The 12,350-nt window shown below is 41.3% G+C and overlaps 1 protein-coding gene and 1 long non-coding RNA gene across 14 annotated transcripts in view; one reads left to right on the forward strand and one right to left on the reverse strand.

Annotated features, from left to right (window-relative positions):
• Window positions 1-1,879: 1,879 nt before the first annotated feature.
• On the reverse strand, window positions 1,880-10,398 carry LOC106966372 (uncharacterized). The gene is made up of 2 exons (XR_001428759.3): window positions 10,269-10,398; window positions 1,880-2,561 (listed from the first exon to the last, which is right to left on the reverse strand). It is a non-coding gene; the product is annotated as an uncharacterized LOC106966372 (long non-coding RNA).
• Window positions 10,399-10,466: 68 nt separating this feature from the next.
• The window catches only part of WDR33 (WD repeat domain 33), a 107,724-nt gene continuing 105,840 nt past the window's right edge, over window positions 10,467-12,350 (forward strand). For 6 of the 13 annotated variants that reach the window (XM_015062487.3, XM_027056069.2, XM_027056071.2 and 3 more), the window contains exon 1: window positions 10,468-10,648. The gene's annotated coding sequence lies outside the window, so the exon portion shown is untranslated. Of the gene's footprint in view, window positions 10,649-12,350 lie in introns of all 13 variants that reach the window. The other 7 variants (XM_053214849.1, XM_053214850.1, XM_015062490.3 and 4 more) reach the window with 2 other exon arrangements.

Raw genomic sequence — 12,350 nt, forward strand, 5'->3', positions numbered from 1 at the left:
GGTGCCTTGGTGGCTCAGTCAGTTAAGCATCCGACTTCAGCTCAGGTCATGATCTTGTGGTTCATGGGTTTGAGCACTGTGACGGGCTCTGTCTGACAGCTCAGAGCCTGGAACCTGCTTCGAATTCTGTGTTTCCCTCTCTGCCCCTCCCCCCACTGGAGCTCTCTCTCTCTCTCTCTCTCTCTCTCTCTCTCTCATAAATATAAAAAAATTTTTAACGTTTATTTTTGACAGAGACAGATCATGAGCAAGAGGAGGGGCAGAGAAAGGGAGATACAGAATCTGAAGCAGGCTCCAGGCTGAGCTCTCAGCACAGAGCCCAATGTGGGGCTCAAACCCATGAACTGTGTGAGATCATGACCTGAGCCGAAGTCAGATGCTTAACTGACTGAGCCACCCAGGTGCCCCTCTTTTCTTTTTTTAAAAATAATTTCCCTGTAGGCTCTGTGGCAACAGCTTAGAGCCTGGAGCCTTCTTCGGATTCTGTGTCTCCTCTCTCTGCTCCTCCCTGCTCGTGCTTGGTCTCTGTCTCAGAAATAAATAAACATTAAAAAAAATTTTTTTAAGACATAAATAAATAAAATAATTTTCCTCTATCCTTCTAAGGTGTTTTTGGTGTCGTTGTTGTTGTTTTTATGTTTTACTTGTTTTTTGAGAGAGAGTGTGAGCAAGGGAGGGGCAGAAAGAGAGGGGGGCAGGGGATCCGAAGCAGGCTCTGCGGTGACAGCAGTGAGCCCAATGCAGGTCTCATGAGATCATGACCTGAACCAAAGTTGGATGCTCAACCAACTGAGCCACCCAGGCACCCCAACTGATTTCTTATTCCGATAGAAAAATGGTGTGGTATGTTGTGATCAGTTGTTAATGAAATATTTCTCACCTACTAAACAGGTGAACTTTTTTCAGGAACTAAATGGCTTACAACCCAAGTATTTTGTATTTTGTATTTGATGGACATTTAAGGACATTATGCTATGTGAAACGTCAGAGGAAGGCAAATATCCTATAATCTCACTTATATGTGGAATCTAAAAAACGCAAACTCAAACAGAACAGATTGGTTTGTCAAAAGTTGGTGTGTGTGTGTGTGTGTGAAATGAGTGAAGGTGGTCAAAAGGTACAGATTTCCAGTTATAAATAAGTCCTGGGGACATAATACCCAGCATGGTGACTACAGTTAATAATACTGTATTGTATGTTTGAAAGTTGCTAAGAGTGGATCTTAAAAGTTGTCACCACTGGAAAAAAAATTGTAACTATGTGAGGTCATGGATGTTAAGTAAATTTATTGTGGTGATCATCTTACTATATATATATAATGATTAATACAATGTTATATGTCAGTTACCTCAATAAGGCTAGAATATATATGTGTGTATATACATATACACAAAACATATTTTTTATAAATACATGTATACACACACACCTTTAAAAATTTTTTTTATTTTGGGACACCTGGCTGGCTCAGTGGGAATAGCATGTGACTCTTGATCTCCAGGTTGTGAGTTGGAGCTCCACGTTGGGCATGGAGCCTACTTTAAAAAAAGGTTTTTTGTTTTTTTTTTATTTGACTTAAAGTTAAAACTAGATACTTGAGTAAACACACAAAAGAGGTAAACATTTGTACTTCCAAAAGGGATGTTTGAGAACTGAACTTGCCTTCTTATCCAGGTCAGTTTACTTCAGAGTAGACAGGAAGTGCCAACTGTTCAGCCCCCCTTCCCCTTATGGATGTGGGAGCTCTGGATCTCATGCCTGCTGACCCCTGCTAAGCCTGCACTCACTTGGATAGACAGGAGCAAAGGCCTCAGCTACCTGCCGTGATACCAAACTGGCTTGGGCTCTCTGAACAGCACAAATTGACAAGAATCCAAAGGAGAGTTCCAGACAAGCCTTTACTGGGGCTTGTGCTCCAGCACAGGAGAGACAACACAAAGGAGAGTCTTTAGGCTGGCTCCCAGAGGAGAAGTCTCCCAGAGAGCCTGATAGAGACTTAGGTGGGAAAAGGGTAATGTCTAAACATGTAGGAGCAAGGATTGTTTGTTTTTTCCACTTAAAGGTCATGCTGCTTCTTGCCTCGCACGTCTAATTAGCCTGTGAAATCTCCACTCCTGGGCATGATTTTTAGTATTGTAATGGCGGACAAAGTCGGTGAAAGGTCAGCGTTGGCATCTATCTTAGTGCAGACTGGTTTGTTCCTGTTCTGCCAGCGAGCTTCCATTTTAGGTGACTGTCCCCTCCTGAGCTCTATTACTCAGGGGTTAGTTGGCTTAGCTCTTCTGCAGACCTAGCAGCAGAACACTGGATTCTGTGGTTAGGGGTGAGGGGGCCCGATTCCAGTTCCTGCCTTGCCTCATCAGGGCCCCTGAGAAGGCTTCAGCAGTTTCAGTGCCTCCTTTTATGGTGCCAGCCTGCTGTTGTCCCTCCTAGTCACCAACTTCCCGTGGACTGCAAACTCACAGCTGGGTGAACCGCAGCTCTGCATCTGGTATCACAGCTTTCGACATCTCTGTTTGCATTTCAGGATCAGATGAAGAGGCTGTCAGTCGTATATGCCTCTTTAAAGTGGAAAAACAAAACCGTTAGCTGTATGTCCTGTTCTTGGTGGATAAAAATGGGCTGGTTTAAATCATAATCATAGCTTGCTTCTCTATGTAAGATTGCACAGAGGTAGCTCTGGGATTCTAACTAGGATCTGATCAGAACTCACCTTTTCAGAAACTTGGCTTCTGCCAGTTTCTAATTTTCAACGAGCAGGGGTGGTTTTCAAAATGTTTAACAACTTAGGGGCCATTGACCTTAGTGCTGTCAGACATTAAGCCTCTAATGCCAGATCAGGGTAAGGTCCTGGGGAGATGGGGAGTGGTCAGAGGTTACTTATGAAAGTATTTTGATATTTTAGTAATTGGTATAGCCCTGGGGTACTACTCAGCTGAATCTCCTCTTTCTGTCTCTCTCATACACGTACACACACAGGTCTTGTAACTCCCAGATTTATTTGCATTCAAAATAGAGAAAGGATCTGGGAATGCAAGCTGGTGCAGCCACTCTGGGAAACAGTATGGAGGTTCCTCAAAAAACTAAAAATAGAGGGGTGCCTGGGTGGCTCAGTCGGTTAAGCGTCCAACTTCGGCTCATGTCATGATCTCACAATCCGTTGAGTTCCAGCCCCGTGTCGGGCTCTGTACTGACAGCTCGGAGCCTGGAGCCTGTTTCAGATTCTGTGTCTCCCTCTCTCTCTCTGCCCCTCCCCTACTTATGCTCTGTCTCTCTGCGTCTCAAAAATAAATAAAAACATTAAAAAAAAAAAAAAAGTAAAAATAGACTACCCTATGACCCAGCAATTGCACTACTAGGCATTTATCCATGGGATACACGTGTGCTGTTTCGAAGGGACACATGCACCCCCATGTTTATAGCAGCACTATCAACAGTAGCCAAAGTATGGAAAGAGCCCAAATGTCCATCGATGGATGACATATATATATATATATATATATATATATATACATACATACATATATATATGTGTGTATATATATGTATATATATACAATGGAGTATTACTCTGCAATCAAAGAGAATGAAATCTTGCCATTTGCAACTACGTGGATGGAACTGGAGGGTATTAGGCGAAGTGAAATCAGAGAAAGACAAAAATCATATGACTTCACTCATATGAGGACTTTGATGAACATAAGGGAAGCGAAACAAAAATAATATAAAAACGGAGGAGGACAAAACAGAAGACACTCATAAATATGGAGAACAAACTGAGGGTTACAGGAAGGGTTGTGGGAGGAGGGATAGGATAAATGGGGAAGGGGCACTAAGGAATCTACTCCCGAAATCATTGTTGCACTATATGCTAACTAATTTGGATGTAAATTAAAAAAAATTAAAAATAAAAAATAGAGAAGGATCAAGGGCAGCCTGCCTGTGAGCCCAGGTGTTTGTGGCTAGGCACTGTTAAGTGTTTTCTATATCTTACTGAAACTTCACACAACACTTGGGGAATTTTTAAAACACTCTAACGCACTTAATGCTTTTATGCTCTCTAATGCTTTTACAATCTTTACATCAGGTCTTTCATTTAACACGTTTTATTATGTGCCCACCATATCAGGCTGGGATTAAAGAAGGAGACCAAGATAGGAAGGTTCCAGCTCTGCTGGAGCCTTCATGCTAGTGGGGAGAGACAGACAAGAAAAAAACCCCCAACTATGTAGATTAGCCTGGGAACAAATGCTACATTAGATATAGTGCTTGGGGGTGGCCTTTTTGAGAAGATGCTATTTGATCTGCCAAAGATAGAAAAATCGGTGAGAGGGGGGCGGCAGGGAGAGTTCCAGATCAGGAGAGAGAATGCTAAGAGCGAAGGCATGAATGGGGGTAGGGGTACTGATGCAGAGAAAACAAGCTGAAATGGCTGGCGCTTTGTAAGTCAGGGAGAAACTCAAGAGTTGAGTTTGAGTCCCCACACTGGGGTGGGGGTGGTGGTGGTGGTGGAGATTACTTAAATAAATAAACAAAAAATATAAGAATACATAATATATAAAAATATATATAAAAATATATATGTAAATATATATAATATATATTATATAATATATATATTTTATATATATATAATATATATATATATAAAGTTACCTAAGTGCTATCAATAGAGCACTCATTACATGATTGTTCAGAGGTGCCTGGCTGGCTCATTTGGAAGAACATGTGACTCTTGGTCTTGGGGTTGTGAGTTTGAGCCCCACATTGGGTATAGATATTACTTAAATAAATATTGTTCAACCATATGACAGAAAACCATGAAGCTGTTAAAAGTTGAAGGACATATCTGTGTGTGAACTGAGAAATTAAAAGAGTCAAGATATAAGTTTGTATAGTATCCTACTTATGTAGAAAAAATAATCTTGTGTACAGTATTTTCACATATGTGTCTTTGGAAAGGTACTCTCTTTGGTAAGCGTGGCGTGAGGTGAGAGAGTGTGTGAGGGTGAGAGAGTGATCCTCTTTTCACTGTTTTCCCTTTTTGTACCTTTAAGTTTGTGCCATTTGCATGTATTAATCCCCCCAAATCAACGAGGCAATTCTTCAACCTTTTATTTAAAAAAAATTTCAAATACACACAAAAACAGAATAGCGTATAATGAACTCTCGCCTATCACCTAGCCAACTTGTGTCATCTAACTCCCTCTTTCCTCCCTTTCCCCCTTAAGGATATTCAGCTATTAAAAAAAAAAAAAAAAAAAAAAAGAACATTCCTCCAATCGTTGCAAACCCTTAATTTCCCAAATTCTGAAAAACTGAAAATTCAGGTTGATTTTGAGAAATTTTTGCCAATGTGTTTATTCCTTTTATGGAGGAGTGCCTTTTTGGATGTCCTTACTTAACCATACCTGCTGATGTCCTTGACTGGAATATTTTAAACTTTTTTTTTAAGTTTCTTTCTTTGAGAGAGAGAGTGAGTGTGTGTGCATGCGTGCACATGAGTGTGAACAGGGAAGGGGCAGAGAGAGAGAGAGAGAGAGGTCAGCACAGAGCCAGATGTGGGGCTCAATCCCACTAACCACGAGATCATGACCTGAGCTGAAATCAAGTATCAGACACTTAACTGACTGAGCCACCCAGACACCCCTATTACATCATTTTATATATCATTTAACACACAAATAATTCAGAATGTAACTAATATGAAAAGATTTTTAAGATTTAAATATCATTGTTACATGTAAAAAATTGAATAGTTCTTTAATGCCATCTAGTATCTACCCAATCCATGTCCAGATATATCCAGTTTTTCAAAAATTTTTTTACTTTTTTTTTTTTTTTAAAGTCCATTTGTTCAGTTCAGGATACAAATAAGGGCCACACATTGCGTTTAGCTAGCATGTCTTTTGTTAAAAAGAAAAATCACAGGTCCAAAACGGAGTCACTTATTCATGATAGGCCACGTTGCCAAACTGAGGTTTAATACTTAATGTAATTGCTGTTTCAACTTCCTCCAGAAATGCAATCTTACCTGGTCAGTCAGGGATTTTCTGGCCAGCACCAGTGAGGTAATCTGTTGTATGGGCCAAGGTTAAGCCAACCCAAAATGTGCTACTTTGGCATACTGATTATTTTATTTTTACATTTATTTATTTATTTTGAGAGAGAGGGAGAGGGAGAAAGTGCTTTCAAGAGAGAGCAGGGGAGGGGCAGAGAGAGAATCCCAAGCAGGCCCCAAGCTGGCAGTGTAGGAGCCCAACGTGGGGCTCAAACTCATAAATTTTGAGTTCATAACCTGAGCTGAGATTAAGAGTTGGAAGCCTACTGACTGAGACACCCAGGTGCTCCATGGCATACTGATTATTTTAAGTAAAAGTTACTTAAGAAACAGCGAATGCTGAAAAAGATGTCTGATGCCCCTTTGTCTCCAGAAAACAGGATAGAAATTTCCCTCGTGAATTGCATCCTTTCTACACTAGGAGGTAATGATATATACTTATTACCAGAGATAGGGAATTTAGACCTGAGAAGGGTATATAAATAATGATGCTACTTTATACTAATTTACTGCCCCAACACAAATTCAGTTTAAAATTCCTTATTAATACCATGTGATTTCATTCTTATGTGGAATTTAAAAAACAGATGAACATATGGGAAGGGGGAAAGAAAGGAGAGGGAAACAAACCACAAAAGAATATTTAAAAAATTTTTTTAAATTTATTTTTGAGAGAGAGAAAGTGGAGGAAGGGCAGAGGGAGAGGGAGACACAGAATCCAAAGCAGGCTCCAGGCTCTGAGCTGTCAGCACAGAGCCCAACCTGGGGCTTGAACTTACAAACCTTGAGATCATGACCTGAGCCAAAGTCTGCACTTAACCAGCTGAGCCACCCAGGCACCTCCACAAAAGAATCTTAACGACAGAGAACAAACTGAGGGTGAATGGAGGGAGGGGGATGGGGGATGGGCTAAATGGGTGATGGGTACTAAGAAGGGCACTTGTAATGAGCACTGGGTGTTGTATGTATGTAAGTGATGAATCACTGAATTCTATGCCTTGAAACCAGTATTACACTGTAAGTTAACTAGCTAAAATTTAAATAAAAATAAAATTCCTTACTAATTGAAGCTCACGAACATGAATTTTCTTTGTCCTGTCAATTCCTCAAAGATTTTTTGTCTGTGTAAAAACTACAAAAACTGCCTGCCCTACTAATTTGTTTGGTCTGAATTTTGTTATTGGGCCTTCTTGCACATGTAATTAAATCGGCTTTTTCCTCCTCTTAATCTGTTTCATGTCAATTTTATTCTTAGACTAGCTAGAAGAATCTTGAAGGGTATGGAAAATTTTTCCTTCCCAACACTGTGACAGGGGCCCTCTCCATCCCTCAAAGGAAGTTGAGATATTTCACCTGATAAGATTTCTCACTCCACCAAGGGAAGGTGATCTTATCTGAAACAATCCTTTCTTTTCTTTTGCTAACTATCCTACCCCATTTCTGTCTATAAAACCCTTCCTTTTGTATAGCTCCTTGAAGTTCTTTTGTATTTGCTGGATGGGATGCTGCAGGATTCATAAGCAGCTTAACAAAGCCAATTAGATCTTCAATTTTGCTCAGCTGAATTTTTTTCTTAAGTCTCTAATTGATAAATCAATCTGTAACAGTTCCATGCCTCTATTTTTTTTTTAAGTAAGTTTTATGACCCATGTGGGGCTTGAATTCACCATCCCAAGACCAAGACTCCTGTTTTATGGACTGAGCCAGCCATGCACCTTGATGCCTCTATTCTTTAATAACTTTTCTTGGAGATAGATCACTTGTATAGAATTCTATAGAATATGACTGTTTGTATACTTGTGGTGTTATCTCCTAGTCAATTTAAAAAACATGGGGCACCTGGCTGGCTCAGTTGGTTGAGCATCATTGAGCTTTCAGCTCAGGGCATAATCTCATGGTTTGTGAGTTCAAGCCCTACATTGGGCTTTGCACTGACGGTGTGGAGCCTGCTTGGGATTCTCTGTGTCTCTCTGCCGTGACTCTGCTTGCACTCTCTCTCTCAAAATAAATAAATAAATAAACTTAAAAACAATAACAACAAATTTCCTGGGGCGCCTAGCTGGCTCAGTTGGTAGAATGTGCGACTCTTGATCTCAGGGTTGTAAGTTTGGGCCACATGTTGGATGTAGAAATTGCTTAAAAATAAAATATTAAAACAAAACCATTTTCCTGGCATGACTCACAAGATTAGAGGTATGAATAGCTTTTACTTATAATTAGATTGATCCTCTAATGCAGCGCATCTTAAGACTCTTCAAGGATCAGGATACTTTAATATGCTTGAATGCCTTCCCTACCACTTGGAGCTGTAATAGCTAGGAACGGACCACTTGCTTGTCAATTTTCTTTTCTACCTTTAGAATTCTACGTAAGGGTGGATGCCTTAAGGTCACTCTCCTGACTCCATTATCCAACTTCAGCTTCTGAGAATCCTGCATTCCATCCTGACTGGACTGTCCTTCAGTGTTCCTGCTATCCTATCCTACACTAACGACATGGCACTGGAATTGTCTGTCTCTTGTACTGCAAGGAACTCTTTGAGATCTGGTTCATTCTGTGCTTGGAAGTTAGAGGAAATGCAGGGCAGTACTGTTTATGGCTTAAATAGTGGTTTATTGACTGAATTATGAATTCCTTCACACCAGCCATCATCCCTGCTCCTCTCATTTCCACCTCTACCGTATCCTCTAAGGGGATATACACCCTCATATATCCTAGTGTTAAAAAACAAGACCACCATAAAACGGAGTCACTTAAATTTAGCCCCACATCACCAAAACAAGATGTAAGTATAGTTTCGGTTCACCCCCAGAAGTGGGATCTTCAAGCAGTCATTCAGGAATCATCTATCAGCACTAGTTAGGTAATTTGCCTGATAGACCTTTGCCATCCTCTAAAGCAAAGTGACTTTGCCATAACTAATCCACTTTTTTGTCTAATTTCCTTGTTCCCAATCCCATCTTTCTATAAAAGTCTTTCATTTTGAAACCTTGTTATTTATTTATTAAAATTTTTAAATGTTTATTTATTTTTGAGAGAGAGAGCGAGCAAAGGAGGGGCAGAGAGAGAGGCAGACACAGAATCTGAAGCAGGCTCCAGGCTCTGAGCTGTCAGCACAGAGCCTGATATGAGGCTCAAACTCACAAACTGCGAGATCATGACCTGAGCTGAAGCTGGATGCCTAACTGACTGAGCCACCCAGGTGCCCCATATTTATTTATTTTTATTTATTTACTTACTTTGAAGGAGGGAGGGAGGGGGAGAGAGAAAGAGAGAAAGAGGGAGAGAGAGAGTCCCAAGCCAGAGATCCACATTGTCAGCATGGAGCCTGATGTGGAGCCTGAACTAATGAACCATGAAATCATGACCTGAGCCAAAATCAAGAGTTGGATGCTTAACTGAGCCATCCAGATGCCCCTTTATTTTTTTAAGTAATGTCTCTGTCCAGTATGGGGCTCTAACTCACGACCCTGAGATTGAATTGTATGCTTTAACAACTGAGCCAGCCAGTTGCCCAATATTTAAAAAATTTTTTATTCACATTGTCGTATTATTTCCCAAAAGTTAGAAGACTATTTGTTTGGAATTTGTATTGTGAACCTCATATAAATGGAATCATCCCTGTCCTCTTTTGCCCCTGATTTAACGGCATCTGTGACATTCATCCAAGTTGTGTTTATCAGTACTTATTTCATGTAGTTCACTCTATAACCACACTACGGTTCATTTACATGCAGCAGCACTGATGGACATTGGATGGATCGATTATTCTGATCAAAGCTGCTATGCACACTTCTGTACAAGCCTCTATTAGATGTATGCCCTCATTCCAATTGCTGGGTCGCACGCCGAGTGAGTATAAACTTAGCTCCAACAGACACTGTTAAATGTTTTTCAAAGTGGTCGTACCACATGGTTCAGCTTTTATAACTTGGTCTGACTCTCATGAAGGGAGTCACACTAAGAGGCCCGACTTGCACTGGGTCCAGCTGCACGCTTGACTAAGCTAAGTGCTTTCATTTAAATGCTCAAAATACTAGCAGGCAGGAACTCCAATTTCACGGGTAAATAGACTTAGCATGGCCAAGTGCCTTGCCCACAGTTTCACTCTAGGCCCCACACTGGAACTGCCACTCCGCCCCCGAACAAATTTCTTATTCAAACCCTGAAAAACTGGGTGTTCTTGAGGGCATTAAGTTTAGCTCACAGCGCAAAGAAAGCCAGCACCGCTTAACACCTTCGCCGCGCCTCCGTTGGCAGCGCTGACTTCCGCTCAGCGGGAACAAAGGAAGCCCTCAGGCAAGCCGCAAGGGGATTCGGCCAGGTCCCACCCCTCACCTACGCACCTGCGCAGATGGAGGCCGACCGAGCTAGGCGCCCCAGGCGCGAGTGACGTATAACGTCCGACGGTGCGTGGTGACGCCAGGGCGTGCGCTCGGTGGCTCGTAGGGGAAGATGGCGGCTGCTCTTTTGGAGGAGAGGGATTGAGAGGGGAGGAGGGAAGAGGCTAGATGCGAGAGACCTTCCCGGCGGTGGAGACGAACTCTTCGCTCGCCATTCATTAGGAGCTTTGCTCAGCGTCGGAGGGTGAGTGCGGCGGCGGCACGGGACTGCTCGCTTGCTGCAGACGATGGCACTTTCCGCCATTTTCAAGCTCGGCCGTTGCGTGCTTTGGGGGCCTAGAGGGGCGCCTGGGGACAGGTTGGGAGAACTGGGAGCATCGTCGTCGGGAGGGCCCTTTGAGGCTGGGTCGACTTTAGGGGAGGGAGCTGGAGGCTTGAGGTAGACCAGAAAAGGAGGGCATGGTGGAAGTAAGACCCCTGACTGGCGACGAGAAGACGTAGGTAGGGTAGGCCACGGATAAGACGTGAAGTTTGGAGAAGGGAAGCGCGTTAAACGTAGATTTGGGGCGGGAGTGGAAGGGGCTGAGCCGAGAGTTGAATGGAGTGCGGCTTTTGGTTCAAGGGTCGCGGGAAGTTAATGGGAAGCCTGTGAAACAGCAGCAGGTTTAGCCTCGATATTATCGTGTCTTGAAATTGGTGTTTGTAATAGGTCCACAGCTTGACGGTCAAAAACCCTTCTCCTTTGGAATAGTTACATTCCTATTTTGCTTGCTTTCGATCATGCTAGTTGCAAGTGTGCCTACAGTAACTCCCTCTTTATCTTCGGTTTTAAGTTGCTTCCTGACAACTACGTATTTAGGATTTTAGCTTTTTTTTTTTTTCTTTTAGAGAAATACTAATACTCTCTTGTAACCCTTGTGGTTAGTGACCCTTCCGTTGTAAGAGGAAGGTGGGTCGACAGGGAATTCCGTGATTGGATCTGTTTAAATCAGATCAGAAAAGTACTTGTTATTTGTAGAAAACTTGTCAAGAATGTTTTTAAGTAATTTCTGCACAGATGACATTATCTTAACTGGAACTTTGGAAGACATTAGAGTATGAACAAAAAAAGCCGGTGTTAAAAGAAATACCTTTTGGGAGCACTGAGTTGACTTTTAAGTACACTCTGGAGATAGACTGTATGCAGTATTTTTGCCTGTGAACGTGATGCAATGGTAGATCTATTTAAAACAAAACTTTTAGAGACTGTTAGTTAAAAGGAAACATGTTAATTGTTCTCATGGTGGCTTTTTCTTTTCCTAATCTTAATTGCATTTGACACCTATCTTTAATCGCCATAAGATACTTTTGCAGTTTTTAATTGGTCTCCTTGCTTGGAAGATAAAATAACTGGAACGATTTTTTTTTTTTTTTTTTTGGCAGAGGTTTGCAGTTACTCTTTAGCCTGTTTCATTGAACTTTACGGAAAAGTTTTCTCTTTTTGTACTCGTGGTAAGAATATTGATAGAAAGTTGACCTTAACATCACCATGATGTAGTTACAAATAAATTCTTATCTATGATGTTGATGGCTTAACTTACATACTTTGGTGAAAAGTACTAAAGGTCAGATTTTGCCATCACAAATTTGTCTTGATCTAAGGCTTTAATTATACTTTTGCTAACCACTTAATGTATTTTTTCAGTTCTCTTTGCTAAGTAATAAGTCCATATTTCACATTGCTTTGGGAAAAACTTGTTATTTATTGCCAAATTCCAAACTCTTTCATATTTCAGAGTAGGAAAGTAAGGTTATAGCAAAGCTTTAAAACTACAACAAATCTGTTGCTTGTGTGTCGGTTAAGCATCTGATTCTTGATCTCAGGGTCGTGAGTTCAAACCCAGTGTTGGGCTTTTTATTAAAAAATAAAAATTAAAAAAAACCCCAAACTACAACAGATATATTGA

The sequence above is a fragment of the Acinonyx jubatus genome, chromosome C1 (assembly GCF_027475565.1).
Source record: "Acinonyx jubatus isolate Ajub_Pintada_27869175 chromosome C1, VMU_Ajub_asm_v1.0, whole genome shotgun sequence".
In the NCBI taxonomy this organism is placed as follows: domain Eukaryota; kingdom Metazoa; phylum Chordata; class Mammalia; order Carnivora; family Felidae; genus Acinonyx; species Acinonyx jubatus.